Source organism: Bubalus kerabau, chromosome 3 (genome assembly GCF_029407905.1).
Source record: "Bubalus kerabau isolate K-KA32 ecotype Philippines breed swamp buffalo chromosome 3, PCC_UOA_SB_1v2, whole genome shotgun sequence".
NCBI classification, from domain to species: Eukaryota; Metazoa; Chordata; class Mammalia; order Artiodactyla; family Bovidae; genus Bubalus; species Bubalus kerabau.
The window spans coordinates 111,399,262-111,413,761 of record NC_073626.1 but is presented as its reverse complement, the minus strand read 5'-3'; positions in this window follow the sequence as shown (position 1 = coordinate 111,413,761).

The following is a 14,500-nucleotide window of genomic DNA, read 5'->3' as shown; positions in this document are numbered from 1 at the left end:
GTTTACACTGAGTAGTGATGAGATTAGGATTGGGGGAATTGGCCTGTAATCATCCAGATGTTCTTAAGCACACACCTGCAGGTATATATTATACTAAGCCCCTTTTTTTGTTATTATTATGGTTGTCTTTTCTGATTCTATCCTGATTTCTATCCTGATATCTACCCTTTGGGGGCATTCTACATTGCTGCACACTTCCCTTTGCAAATTAAAAATGTTAAATTCCCTTTACATTATCACAACCTTGTAAGGGAGTGTCCTAGGGTCCTTTGCTTGGCTCCTGTGCAGTCCTTTCCTGGTTATGAAGCTAATGGTAATTTTTTTTTTTTCCCATGAAGGGCACGAAAACCATACTACATGTTCTTGGAACAAAATATAAAGGATCAATTGTTTTATTTTTTCAGTTGGAATTAAACTGATCTATATGGGTTTTTTGGACCTTTATATTTGTGATTCTGTTCTTTATACATGCATCTGTTCCTCTGACAGTAAAGTTTACTTATTTCTATGATATCATTTGAACTCCACATTTAGACCACTTTTATTATGGATTATGAACTGGGAGCATGTGTATATTTTAGAGGACACTGCCAGGTCAACCTCCAGAAAGTTTAAATAATAGTCCTCATAATATTGTAGGAGGATGAAACCATTTGCCCAGTTTCCCAACACAATTTATTGAATAGATTATCGTTTTCCCACTGAGTATTTTCATGATGATAGATGTTTGTTTATTTATTTATAGTAACTCATCCTTCAGTTATTGAATTTGAATATATTTGGACATTTGCATTTCTAATGAGATGCAGAAATATGTGTTACAAATTTAGATTCTATATTAGATTATCATTTTAAATAAATTTTTCTTTTATGGGGAATCTGTAAAAAACAAAATTTTTTCAGCCTAATACTAAAATTTATGTGACTCCACAATTTAAATAAAATAGTTGCAAATTCTATATATCTAAATCTAATATCTATCTTTCTAATCTATATTTGTACATGTGTGTCTATATATCCATATATGTGTATCTAACCAAATCTATTTATCTATAAATCTTTAACCACTGCAGTTATAAAACAAAATAAATCGATGAATGAATTTTGGCAGAACATGTTGTTATTCAGTCACTCAGTTCTGTCCCACTCTATGTGACTGCAGCTCACCAGGTTTCCCTGTCCTTCAGTATCTCCTGGAGTTTGCTCCAACTCATGTCTATTGAGTCGGTGATGCCATCCAAACATCTCATTCTCTGTTGTCCCCTTCTCCTCCTGCTTTCAGTCTTTCCCAGAATAAGAGTCTTTTTCACTGAGTTGGCTTTTCACTTCAGGGGGCCAAAGTAGTGGAGCTTCAGCATCAGTCCTTTCAATGAATATTCAGGGTTGGTTTCCTTTAAGATTTGCTGGTTAGATCTCCTTACGGTTCAAGGGACTCTCAAAAGTCTTCTTCAGCACCACAGTTCAAAAGCACTGATTCTTCAGCACTCAGCCTTCTTTATAGTCCAACTCTCACATCCATAAATGACAACTGGAAAAGCCATAGATTTGACTACATGGACGTTTGTCGACAAAGTAATGTCTGCTTTTTAATACGTTGTCTAGGTTGGTCATAACTTTTCTTCCAAGGAGCAGGTGTCTTAATTACATGGTTGCAGTCACTGTCCACAGTAATTTTGGAGCCCAAGAAAATGAAGTTTGTCACTGTTTTCATCGTCTCCCCATTTATTTGCTGTGAAGTGATAGAACTGGATGCCATTATCTTTGTTTCTTGAATGTTGAATTTTAGGCCAGCTTTTTCGCTCTCCTCTTGCACCTTAATCAAGAGGCTCTTTAGTTTCCCTTCACTTTCTACCATAAGGATGGTGTCATCTGCATATCTGAGTTTATTGATATTTCTCCCAGCAATCTTGATTCCAGCTTGTACTTCATCCAGCTCAACATTTCACATGGTGTACTCTGCATATAAGTTAAATAAACAGGGTGACAATATACAGCCTTGATATACTCCTTCCCCAATTTTGAACCAGTTCATTGTTCTATGTCCAGTTCTAAGTGTTGCTTCTTGACCTGCATACAGGTTTCTCCAGAGGCAGGTAAGGTGGTCTGGTAATAGCATTTCTGTAAGAATTTTCCACAGTTTGTTGTGATCCACACAGTAACAACAGCTTTAGTGTAGTCAATGAAGCAGAAGTAGATGTTTTTATGGAATTCTCTTGCTTTTTCTATGATCCAACAAATGTTGGCAATTTGATACCTTTTTCCTCTTCCTTTTCTAAAACCTACCTGTGCATCTGGAAGTTTGTACTTTACATACTGTTGAAACCTATCTTGTAGGATTTTGAGCATCACCTTGCTATCATGTGAAATGAGTCAATTGTGAGGTAGTTATAAGCTTCTTTGTTTCCAAGGCAAACCATTCAATATTATAGTAATCCAAGTCTATGCCCCAACCATTAATGCTGATGAAGCTGAAGCTGAACAGTTCTATGAAGATCTATAAGATGTTCTAGAACTAACAACAAAAAAAAGATGTCCTTTTCATCATAGGGGACTGGAATGCAAAAGGAGGAAGTCAAGAGATACCTGGAGTAACAGGCAAGTTTGGACTTGGTGTACAAAATGAAGGAGGGTAAAGGCTAACAGAGTTTTGCCAAGAGACGGACTGGTTGGATCTCCTTGCAGTCCAAGGGACTCTCAAGAGTCTTCTCCAACACCACAGTTCAAAAGCATCAATTCTTTGGTGCTCAATTTTCAATATAGTCCAACTCTTACATCCATACACGACTACTGGAAAAACCGTAGCTTTGGCTAGACGGACCTTTGTTGGCTATGTAATGTCTCTGCTTTTGCATATGCTGTCTAGGTTGATCATAACTTTTCTTCCAAGGAGCAAGCGTCTTTTAATTTCATGGCGGCAGTCACCATATGCAGTGATTTTAGAGCCCAAAAAAGTAAAGTCTGTCACTGTTTCCATTGTTTCCATATCTATTTGCCAAGAAGTGATGGGACCAGATGCCATGATCTTAATTTTCCTAATGCTGAGTTTTAAGCCAGCTTTTTCAATCTCCTCTTTCACTTTCATCAAGAGGCTCTTTATTTCTTCTTCACTTTCTGCCATAAGGGTGGAGTCATCTGCATATCTGAGGTTATTGATATTTCTCCCAACAATCCTGATTCCAGCTAATGCTTCATCCAGTCCAGCATTTCTCATGATGTACTCTGCATATAAGTTAAATAAGCAGAGTGACAATATACAGCCTTGATGCCCTCTTTTCCCAATTTGGAACCAGTCTGTTGTTCCATGTCCAGTTTTAACTGTTGCTTCTTGACCTTCATACAGATTTCTTAAGAGGCAGGTCAGGTAGTCTGGTATTCCCATCTCTTTCAGAATTTTCCCCAGTTTATTGTGATCCACACAGTCAGTCAGCAAAAACAAGACTGGGAACTTACTGTGACTCAGATCATGAACTCATTATTGCAAATTCATATTTAAACTGAAGCACATAGAGAAACCCACTAGATAATTCAGGTATGACCTAAATCAAATCCCTTATGATTATTCAGTGGAAGTGACAAATAGATTCAAGGGATCAGATCTGATAGACAGAATACCTGAAGAACTATTGACACAGGTTCATAACATTGTATAGGAGGCTGTGATCAAAATCATCCCCAGAAAAAGAAATGCAAAAAGGCAAAATGGTTCTCTGAGGAGGCCTTACAAACAGCTGAAAAAAGAAGAGAAGTAAAAGACAAAAGAGAAAAGAAAAGATATACCCATGTAAATACAGCATTCCAAAGAATAGCAAGGAAAGATAACAAAAACTTCCTAAATGAATAATGCAAAGAAATAGAGGAAAACAATAGAATGGGAAAGACTAGAGAGCTCTTCATGAAAATCAGAGATACCAAGTGAATGTTTCATGCAAAGATGGGCTCAATAAAGTACAAGACTTAATAGAAGCAGAAGATATTAAGAAGAGGTGGCAAGAATACACAGAACCTATACAAAGAAGATCTTAGTGACCCAGATAACCATGATGGTGTGATCACTCACCTAAAGCCAGACATCCTCGAGTGTGAAGTCAAGTGGGCCTTAGGAAGCATCACTACAAACAAAGCTAGTGGAGGTGATGGAATTCCAGCTGAGCTATTTCAAATCCAAAAAGATGGTGCTGTGAAAGTGCTGCACTCAATACGCCAGCAAATTTGGAAAACTCAACAGTGGCCACAGGCCTGGAAAAGATGTTTTCATTCCAATCCCAAAGAAGGGCAGAATATGACTCTCTTAAAACCATGCAAAGTGTGAAATTTTAGTTGGAAACTTGCAGCTTAAAGAAAAAAGATAAACATCCTAAAATTTGACTTTGTTCTTGGGTTATTCCTTTAAAAGGAATTAAAATCATATTTCTTTGAGATTATGGTAGAGCTGCAAGTTTTTATTTACTTCTGTAAGACTGGTTGTACTTGTTTTCCAAATGAGTTCTCTTCAAGGAACTGAAAGTTCTTGTTCTCATCCTCCACCCTGGCTGCTCATCTTTCTAAAATCACTTTACTTTAATCATCTGACTTAGACAAGTATGAGCACAGGCAGTAATAAGACTAGACACCAACAGTAGGTCATAAATAGAGGCAGTTTTGAAGCCAACAAAATGGGTTTCAGGCTTGTATTATCCTATCCAGATGTACTCTCAGAGAAGAAGGGTGACTACACACTCAGAAGGTGAATCATCACCATTGGAGGGTGATGCTGGATCAAAAGCATGATTATCTTGAAGCATCTCTTGATAGTTAACTCGTGATGCTGGTATATTGACTTGATCTATTGTCCTGACTCAGTGGTAAAGAATCCACTTGCCAAGGCAGAAGATAATGGAGACTTTGGTTTGCTCCCTGCGTTGGGAAGATCCCTTGGAAGAGGAAATGGCAATCCATTACAGTATTCTTGCCTGGAAAATCCCATGGACAGAGGAGCCCGGTGGGCTACAGTCCATTAGGTTTCAAAGAGTCAGACATGATTGAGTGCCTGAGCATGAATGCATATGTGTTACATATGTTCTCAGCTGTGTCTGACTCTTTAAAACACCATGGACTGTGCTAGGCTCCTCTGCCCGTGGAATTTTCCAGGCAATAATACTGGAGTGAATTCCATTTTCTACTCCACAAGGTGCAAATAATCGCTTCTAACTTTCCTCATGTATATTCTGAATAAGACATTTAATCTTTTAAAATTTCAGCCTTGTCCCTAATATGGACATAAAAATGCTATCTGTATCACACTATTTTAATGAGAATTAAATAAAATAATCTGAATAAACAGCAGGGGGTATAGCAAGCACTCTATAGATTGTATAATGTATTAGTTTATAAATTTTAATATATTAATATTGGAAAACTTTTAAAAGTATTTCTGAGTAATTACTTAACATAGTAGGGAAAGGAAGAACTTGCCTATAAAGCTATTTGATGTCTAATAGATTGATTGAATTTTTATGGGATTTTCTATGTATATTACATTGTCAGTTTGGCTTTTTAAGTAAATTATGATGATGTGTAAATTAAAAATTATGTTTTCAAATTAATCATTATAAAATTTTATCAAATATCCTTTATATGATTACTTAAACTCATTCACTGTCCTTCACTCTGAATGATGTCATTTATTTATTTACCATTTGCCCTTAGACAAATTTGCTGCCTATATCTGTTTTATTAATCCTTCAGAGTATTGGAGTATATTTCATTTACTAATCTTGATGCTTTTAATTTTATTTTCTTAACTCATACCTTCATCTTTACTTTTTCCTTTTATATATTCTCTCTGATTTCACTTTGTGTTTCATCAAAAGTATTAACTTGAATACATAATTTTTTCATTTAAAAATACATTAATAAGTTAATAAATATTAACTTGAATACATATTTTTGTCATTTAAAAAATAAAGACTGTAAGTCTATCAATATTTCTCTGCGTACAGATGAGCTAATTGACAGTGATTAATTTTTCTCAATGTGTGGTCCTAGAACAACCTGGATATGGTTCAAAGAAACATGCCTGCTGACTCAGTCAAGAACTTATGCTTTAGAATCTCAGAAGACAAATGGTAGACAGTGCCATTAAAATTAATTATTTATTAATTATTAATTAAAAATAAAAAAAAAATAAAGACAGTTCAGTTCAGTCGCTCAGTCATGTCCCACTCTTTGTGACCCCATGAATCGCAGCATGCCAGGCCTCCCTGTCCATCACCAACTCCCAGAGTTCACTCAGACTCACGTCCATCGAGTCGGTGATGCCATCCAGCCATCTCATCCTCTGTTGTCCCCTTCTCCTCCTGCCCCCAATCCCTCCCAGCATCAGAGTCTTTTCCAATGAGTCAACTCTTCACATGAGGTGGCCAAAGTATTGGAGTTTTAGCTTTAGCATCAGTCCTTCCAAAGAACACCCACGACTGTTAGCTATAGTAAAATTGTTATACATCTGAGTTTAACATTTTTCCCTTTTTAAAATTACTTATTGTTTCAATTTAGAGTTTTATCCAACATTAATTTTAACAAATGACTTAAATATTTTTTAAAAAGTTAAAATTTTATGTTTGAATTTATTTTTCTATTGTTGATTTTAGTTTATTATAATTGGCCTGAGAATGCAGTCAAAAGCACTTTTGCAATTTAAAAATTAGTTATGTTCTTTTCATGTCCAAGCAAAAAATTGTTTAAAAAATTTCTAGCAAATAAAAAATTAGTTATTAATTATGTCATTCAAATAATTTTCATACCTGTTCAAATTATATCTTGATCTATCAGATCCAGAGGAGTATATTAATATCCATCACTGTGACTGCAGCTTTCTCAAAGTTCCTTTTCCTAGAATGCTGCGAGGCATCTACTACTTATTACCACATAAATATATTCAAGCTTTCATTGTTTGTTGCTTTCATGACCAAGAAATAGTTCATTTTTTTGTCAATTTAGTACTTCTGTCAATTCAGTAATTTGGGTTTAAATTGCTGTTTTTAACTTATTGCATTTGTTTGAAACATTGATATATCTTTGCTGCTTATTCTCTAAAGTAAATACAACTGGACTTTTTTTCATCTTTGACATTTGAGATGAATATTTTGGTGGTGGTGTTCAGTCGTGTCCACTTCTTTGTGACCCCAGGAGGCTCCTCTATTTATGGAATTTTCCAGGCAAGAACAATGGTGTGGGTTGCAATCATTACCCCATTCACAATTATTGTGAAAACTGACATATTTGATTTCATTCTTAGTATCTTATACTTGAATTTTTTCCAATATTTTTAGGTCATAATTTTCAAAAATCTTAGACTTTGTTGATATTTTCTTCTATAACTTAAACCAATAAAATATGCATTTTGCAGCTTGTCAATTCAACTTAAGTATACATTGCATATTAAAATTTAAAACATCCCAACTTTTTATGACCCAGTTGTTCAAGATAAAATTGTCTTTTCTAGTAGGATTTCCAATAAGTTTGAATGATGATTTGAAAACATCAAAGCCCTGAAGTTTGTTCCATGAATAAACATCAGTAAGCAGATGGCTATATAACTCTTCATAGGATATATATTTTTTGAAATAATGCTAAATATATGACCTTGTGGAATTTTAAATTTTGATTGTCTTTTGTATACATAATTCCTTGAAAATATTATATAATGCACAAATATTTAAGAGCAAACCAAGTCACCAAAAATATTATCTTCTTTTATCAAGTGTATCTACTACTATTTTTACTTATTTGTTTCAAAAGTTCTATGTGTTACTATTTTATATTTAGAATTTAAAGGGGGATACTGTTGGACTTCAAGTAGTTCACAATTTTGAAGAATTGTTTTATACATTTACAATATGCCATGATAAAATTTATGCTGGAAATATGCACTATAAAAGCAGAAAGGAGAAAGGCTTCAACAGAGATAATTTTCATCTGGGACATGAAGTTTGAGACATTGGATAATGGCATTTTATGTAGAGGTATTTGTATAGGTGAAATCATAATGTGAGTGTTCATTGAACTTTGATATGCATGGTATGGCTACAGTAAGACCCAAGATATAGACTGAGTACCTCCGAATGACATGCTGAGTTGGCTTCTATAATGTAAACAACAGGAAATTAGCAGAAAATAATTAAACATGGGAGTGACAAGACCAGAGAGATTTTGAGAGAGAAAGAGAGCACTAACAATAGTGCAGTAGATGGATAGAACAAGGAAGAGATGGAAGATGATGAGAGATGGAAATGAAAGGAGATATTTGATGTGAGAAGTTTCTTTTATAGGAAAAAAAAAAGTTTTCTATTTATTTGGCTGCAGCAGGTATTAGTCATGGCATATGGGATCTATTTTCCTGACCAGAGATCAAACCCAGGGCCCCTGCTTTGGGAGCACAGAGTCAGCCACTGGACCACCAGGGAAGTTCCAAGATGTTTCTTTAAGTTAATATACACTGTGATTTGTTTTGCTTGCTGTTTGGGTGTTAAGAATGAAGAGGAGGCAAGAATTCAAATAAATTTGATTGATTACCTACTGAAGGATCATTTCTTCATCCTTAAAACAACCATAAAATGTATTATTATCTTCATTTTATGAGAGGAAATCCTGAATCTAAGAGGGTCTAGGTAAACTGCTCCAATACACACTGCTTGTAAATGCTAAAACTCCAAGAAACTTGGTTTATCTGTCTGAGTAGCTGGTATCAAAGCTGCATTTCTGCAGAGCTAACCTGGCCTCTGAGTGCAGGGTAATTCCCTAACCAATTGGAGAGTGGAGAAGATACAAACATCTCTGACAATGTCCCAGTGTTGTCCAGAGGAGGAGGAGATGTGTTACTATAGATAAATTTCAATATTTAACTCTTGCACACCCAACTCAGTTTTTGTGAATGGTTTTGGGATTTTGTTGCTGTTTTCTGCTCCTTTTGCAAGCTAGGAGAAGCTTAAATTGATCTTCCCTTTCAAGAGAAGAAGGCATAGGAAGTAAAAGAGCATAAACATATTAGGTCTATTTACTCTTCTGAAATAAAACTGCCTTCATTATGTGAAATAGCATTTGCATAAGTTTAGTTTGTGACAGGCTTTCCACTCATCCTTTAACAAAACATTATTTACCAAAGATCAACTATTTGACTATTGCCTCCTGAATCATAGCCACTCTGAAGAAATATGCAATCACTTTTTAAGGAAAAGGGAAAATCTTAAACTAACTTGACAAATATATAAAGGTTTTCTTTTGAATTCCTCAAATTAAAGTTTAACTCTAATAAATATGCCAGATGTTATCATTATAACACATTGCTTTGGGCTATATTGCCATGAAGGAAAATTATTTTAGTATTTAGTTTGAAGCTGATAATTATTTTTAAAGATCTGCAATTTATGACATAAAAGAGTTTAGTATTTACAATACTTATAAGTAATAATGAGGCCTAGCCCCAACATTTTTTGCCAGATTTGAAAATGTTTTATTTAAAAGGCAATTTGTTATAAAGTGCACTTTTAGAATTTTCACCAGTGTAATTAATGTCATTGCACTTAAATGCATCAACAAGCTCAGATTGATAGAGCTTGTACTATGAAAAACGAACAATTTTTACTATCAGCTACTTTCTTTGGTGAAAAAAAAAATCAAGACTTATGAGTTAAATGTTCCCATATGAATGTATTTATCAAGTGGCATGACACAATTTGAAGTGAATCTTTTGCTTTGGATATAAGGAAACACAATGGAATATTACTCAGCTATTAAAAAGAATGCATTTGAGTCAGTTCTAATGAAGTGGATGAAACTGGAGCCTATTATAAAGAATGAAGTAAGTCAGAAAGAAAAACACCAATACAGTATATTAATGCATATATATGGAATTTAAAAAGATGGTAATGATGACTCTATATGCGAGACAGCAAAATAGACACAGATCAAAAGAACAGTCTTTTGGACTCTGTGGGAGAAAGCGAGGATGGGATAATTTGAAGAATAGCATTGAAACATGTATATTACCATATGTGAAATAGATGACCAGTCCAAGTTCGATTCATGAAACAGGGCACAGAAAGCTGGTGTACAAGGACATCCCAGAGGGATGGGATGGGGAGAGAGGTGGGAGGGGCATTTGGGATGGGGGGACACATGTACACCTGTGACTGATTCATGTCAATGTATGGCAAAAATCACAATATTGTAAAGTAATTACCCTACAATTAAAATAAATTAATTAAAAAAAAGACAAAGTGATGGCATCACATGAGTTTCAGATGACTTTTTTTTTTTTGATGAATGTGTTCATCTTCAGAATTCTATTATAATTGCAATGGTCTTAGTTTACCAAAGGTGGTGATATAATTTTTTTTAACATTTACTTATGCTTTTTAAAAAGGTAAATTATAGCTTAAGATTTTAAACAATTTTAAATCACCTATAACTCTACCAACCTCACACAACTATTTTTAAGTCCTTATATCTTTAATATTTGTTCATTTGCCTATAAATTTTCATATAAATATAGTATCTGTACCATTTGATAATTCAACATTTCTACTACATTATAAAAATTTTTCACATTCTACACATTCTTCATTTATTATAAATTCCTTTTTAATACATCAGTGATAAGAAAAGAAACATTTTTAGGAGAAGGAAAACAAAACAAAACAAAACAAAAAACTAAGCTATAACAAGACTTTCCCAGCATCAGGGTCTTTTCAAATGAATCAGTTCTTCACATCAGGTGGCCAAAGTACTGGAGTTTCAGCTTCAGCATCAGTCCCTCCAATGAATACTCAGGACTGATTTCCTTTAGGATGGAACTGGTTGGATCTCCTTGTAGTCCAAGGGACTCTCAAGAGTCTTCTCCAACACCACAGTTCAAAAGCATCAATTCTTTGGTGCTCGGTTTTCTTTATACTCCAACTCTCACATCCATACATGACCACTGGTAAAAACCATAGCCTTGACTAGATGGACCTTTGCTGAGAAAGATTGAAGGCGGGAGGAGAAGGGGACAGCAGAGGATGAGATGGTTGGATGGCATCACCAACTCAATGGACATGAGTTTGAGTAAACTCTGGGAGTTGGAGATGAATGGGGAGGCCTGGCATTCTGCAGTCCATGGGGTCGCAAAGAGTCAGACATGACTGAGCGACTGAACTGAACTGAACTATAAGAAGATTTGTGGAGTATTTTATAGTTACTTAAAAATGGTTTTACTTAGTGAAACACTTCATTTGTTGGCTCAACTTATGGTTATAATTGGTTTTGCCTAACTTTGTCAGAGAACAATGACTAATTTTGGAACTTTGATCTAGTGAGAATGACCCTGTTTGACCTTCATATCATTTTCAATCTCTCTTCCCATGAAAACTTCAAAATCTTAGTCAAAAGTCACGTTTCCCATCCACTTTCAACATAAGTCCTATCCAATTACAACTTACATAAGGTAGATTTGAGCACATGTTTTGTGTCCTAAGAAGACATGTATACATTATTCTTGGATAATTCCTTGTGAATTACTAGAGAAATAGGTTTGTTTCTGAAACATATGTGAAATCATCAAGGACTTCACATTTGTACACACATGTGCAACAACATACCCCTTGCTCTCCCTCTCCACACAGACACATCGCCCATCTTTCATTCTTTTTTGATTGACTCTAACTGGTTCTTTTCTGTCATCTTAAAAATATTCAGTTGCTTGGGAAAGTCCAGGATGTTATAGTTCATTTATCTTAGCACATTTCAGTGTCCTAATACAGAGTTTGGGAAACAGTGGCCCAGATGAAATATGCAGATAGAAATTTCTCATTAAGTCATCTCATTTAAATTCATTGTTTAATATTATTTTATATTCATTAAGATTTACATATTAAATTAGACCCAGGCGACCAACTTAATATCATTTCTAATGCCATCACGATGACCCCCCCCATACCCACAATGCCATCAAATGTGTTCCCAAGCCCCTCAATTCTCTCATGTCATTTCCTAAAACAGATGGTCACACTTGAGGAGCAGTGATATTCATTATTTATTCTAGACAGGTTAGTAGAGCATCTTCTAAATACTTAGCATTTTTAAGACGGCATGGGAAACACAAAGAAGATAAAATTCCTGACCTTAAGGGACACAGAATGTAGTTGAAGAGACAAGACATGTAGACAGTAACACTTACATAGCCAAAAAGGGCAGCAAAGTAAAGCATCAGGTCCACAAAAAGAAAGCATTTCAGATATTCACAGAAAAAGATTGGGTTTCATGCATTCTAATGAGAGAAGGCTCTAAGAGTTGGCTTGACCCCTATAATATTTGTCACACAACTACAGGCCATGTAGAAATACCATGCATCTGGATCAATCATTCACTAATTCTACATATCAGTGATTAGTCAAGTAAGAAGATCTACCATATTCTTCAGATGTTTACTGTCCCATCAGCTTATTCATTTGATGCTAGTGCAGGTTCTCAAGCCACTCTAAAAATAATGGGAAGAACACCTGACTCTTCCTGAGTTTCAGATGGCAGCTTAATGATCATAGTACCCTGCAGAGTGGGCCTATAATACCCTGAAACCCAAACCAGGGCAGCCACCTGGGGTGGGGAGTTTGTAGTCTAGGTTCTGTGATTTTTTTTTTTCTCTAAGCCCTCAGCTTCCCCCAATCCCTTGGTTCTCTTTCCTGAAATATAGTAAAAGGTTTTAGGCTCCTGCTTCAGTCACTTGCCTAGATACTGGGTTCCTTGCTTTACCCTCTATTCCCATTTTGAACATTTCTAGACCTTTCTTTGGTGGGTTTTGACTTCCATCTTTGACTTACTTTCAAGTAACTTGTGGTCTCACTCTGCCTACTCTTCCTCTATCTCCTTGGTGTATTCTATGGATTTTTATTGGAACTCTTTTATATATTAAGCTTACTGGCTCAATTAATTCTCAGTTTCCATGTATTCTCCTATTCTGGGGTCTCTCTTCTGAGGTATTCTGTCTGGCAAACTCTAAATGCCTTGGTCTCCCCTGAATCTCAGCTCCATACTCTCATCAATTTCAGTGGGTTCTCCCTATAGCCCCCTCCTTGTCCTAGAGACTGGAGACTTAAGGCTGTAAGCTGGGGCAATAAGCAAGTTGGTGGTCATGTGGGGTGAGAGCGGAGATGTACTTGAACTTACTGTATAGAAGCAAGGAATGCTGCTGAATTTCTGTAACACCCAGGACAGTCCCCACAAGAATAAATCATCCAACCTAAAATGTCAGTAGCATGCCAAAGCTCAGAAATTCTAGCTTAGGCATATATAATAACCAAAGTTTTTGAGAGAAGCAATATATTCACTTTTTCTTCTCTTTCTGTATATCTCAGTTACAAGAGCTGATTTTGTGTTTGGTTTCAATGCACATTTTCTGGAATATCAGAAAGAACAACAAGAGTATTTTTCTGCCAGTCATTTGGGTAAGATTCATAATAAGATCTGAAGGGGAATGGGGAAAAGGAGAAAAGATCAATAAGATACAAAGACATAGATGATTATCCCCAAGTAATAAATTCAATTCAAATTTATTAAATATTGCACTTTTATGTTGATTCTGCAAAGTCTACCAGTTGATATTATTCCCCCATGAGATGAAGGGAGAGAGAATTTAAGTGATTTGCCTGAGGTAATATGAGTGATGAACAGAAAAGATAGAATCTGAACTCAGATCTGTCTAACTTCGGTGCCTTCATCCACCACTTCACAAGAGTGAAACAACAGAGACAGGCTAATGGAAAACATCACAGTGTTGAAGTGAAAAGATTTCCTTTTACTGTGTCACAACTGAGATTTAATCAGGGTTGCTCTGTTCTGATCTTGGGAGGAAATGGGGTTATATGAGCTCTCTGCCAAGAAAACCCAGAAAATGTTCTTCACCTCAAGAGACTGTAATTTTTAGTAGGATATCTAAGAAGAAACGTCTTATGAAGACAGCCTTTTAAAAGAGGGGGAAATTACTTGACTTTTGATTTTATATTCAGAGTGACGCTCTGAAAAGTCATGTGCTTGAGGGATCCTTACAACATTACCAGAAGGGGAATTTTTGTTTTTTCAGTTTAGAGTTTTCTAATCCAAAAAAAAAAAAAAAAAAAAAAAGTCTTGAGAGTAACTGAATGTTTTTTTTTTTTAGTCCAGAGTTAACTATAGTTTAAAAAATAAAGTAAAAAGAACCATATATCTGCTTTGCATTGTGATATTAGTTGCCTCTTTCTTCTTATGAAATAGAGGTGGTTGAGTGATAAAGGCGAGACACCGTCTATGTGTCTTGCTTGTCTCCATTCCACCTAGTGGATCTCAGGTTCCTTATGCCGTGTGTGTCCCCAGGCAAACTCCTCCTTGACACCATCTGCAGCTACTGAAGTATGCAGGTTATATTTGAAAGCATTACAATCAGTCCCAGAGAGATTTTAGGCTTTGCTTATGCCCTTGTGCAAAGTCCAATCTTATGTAAGACCTTATAATTAAT